Consider the following 305-nt stretch of genomic DNA (forward strand, 5'->3'; position numbering starts at 1 on the left):
TTGTCTATATATATACATAAATATGTGCCTATTCGCTGTTCACTTTCAGGAAAGGAAATACTGGCAACTTATCCTGGGCTCTGTAGCCCTCCATTTCAGGAATTCGTTTTTGATATAGCTTGAATAATGTGGTGTTAAAATCTGCAAATTTCAGTAAAAGTCAATATTCTACATGATTTTTAAAAGTCCAAATATTTGTGAGCGCTAGTATTAAGAGTCAGGTGATTAGCACAAAAGTGAATTGATGAATCAGAGTACTCAAGAGTTTAGGGTAAGTTGCCAATAATTTTTTCTTTCTTGTATCG

General features: G+C 33.4%; 1 protein-coding gene across 1 annotated transcript in view; it reads left to right on the plus strand.

Moving 5' to 3' along the window:
• Positions 1 to 305, plus strand: part of LOC119594807 (basement membrane-specific heparan sulfate proteoglycan core protein-like) — a gene marked incomplete at its 5' end in the record, with an annotated part of 219,836 nt that overhangs the window by 157,200 nt on the left and 62,331 nt on the right.

This window comes from Penaeus monodon, chromosome 34 (assembly GCF_015228065.2).
Source record: "Penaeus monodon isolate SGIC_2016 chromosome 34, NSTDA_Pmon_1, whole genome shotgun sequence".
NCBI classification, from domain to species: domain Eukaryota; kingdom Metazoa; phylum Arthropoda; class Malacostraca; order Decapoda; family Penaeidae; genus Penaeus; species Penaeus monodon.